This window comes from Etheostoma spectabile, unplaced genomic scaffold (assembly GCF_008692095.1).
Source record: "Etheostoma spectabile isolate EspeVRDwgs_2016 unplaced genomic scaffold, UIUC_Espe_1.0 scaffold393, whole genome shotgun sequence".
NCBI lineage: Eukaryota > Metazoa > Chordata > Actinopteri > Perciformes > Percidae > Etheostoma > Etheostoma spectabile.
Window position 1 is genome coordinate 223247 of NW_022605598.1, and position 958 is coordinate 224204.

Below are 958 nucleotides of genomic sequence, written 5' to 3' on the forward strand. Positions count from 1 at the left end.
GGGGAGAGGAAGGTGACAGGTGTTGAATGAATAAGTGATAATGGCACTGTAAAGGTGGAAAGGCTTCAGAGACTCCTGGAGGTCTTTGACAGCACAGCACCTCACCACTGGGAGCAGCCAATGGTAACCACTGGCTGTTACATTGATGGGAGGCAGATGCTGCTGTCTCAGAGTAGCACTATGTAGCCAACACTGCATTATGCCGTAAGGCAGGCAAACACAAAGGGTTAGTCAGAATCTGTGTCTCAATCAGGGTTTTCACTGCAGTTTATGGCTTATGGTCAGCTCTGTGCACTATGTCACAGTATGGTGAGGGGAGGACCCACATGCAGAGATACGGGGGCAGGCAAGAGCAGGTAAGCATGATAGAGGGACTGAGAAGGAGGGAGTGAGAGAGGGACTGAGGAAGAGGGAGCGAGAGAGGGACTGAGGAGACCAAGGAAGAGGAGATGAGGAAAGGAGATGAAGGAGAGGGTGAAAGAGGGACAAGACTGAGACTAGAGAGCGCAGGAGGAGAGGTAGCGAGACAAGAAGGGAGAGAGGATGGGACAAGAGACTAGATGAAGGAGCACTAAATAGAGGGCACAAGGAAGGAGAGCACAATGAAGTCCAGAGAAAGGGCTGGAGACCAATGGCAAGCGAGGGACCAGAGGAGAGAAAACCAAGGAGGGACAAAGGGTAGGAACACAGAGAGAGTGAGCGAGACAGAGAGAGAGCAAGGCACAGAGAGCAAGACAGACAGGGGTAGGGAAAAAGGCAGAACCGAGGGAGATACAGAGACACACTTAGAGAAAGTGAGTGAGAGAGACAGACAACAAACGGAACAAAGAGAAAGAGAGACACAGAGGACAATACAGACAGACAGACACAGGGAACCAAAGGGACAGAGGGGAAAAGACACAGAGCAGGACCAACAAGGAGAGAAATACACACCCAAACAGACAGAAGAAAGGGAGAG

General features: G+C 50.9%; 1 protein-coding gene across 2 annotated transcripts in view; it reads left to right on the forward strand.

The window, feature by feature from the left end:
• The window catches only part of LOC116686537 (kin of IRRE-like protein 3), a 278508-nt gene that overhangs the window by 164997 nt on the left and 112553 nt on the right, over positions 1 to 958 (forward strand). The window lies entirely within an intron of this gene.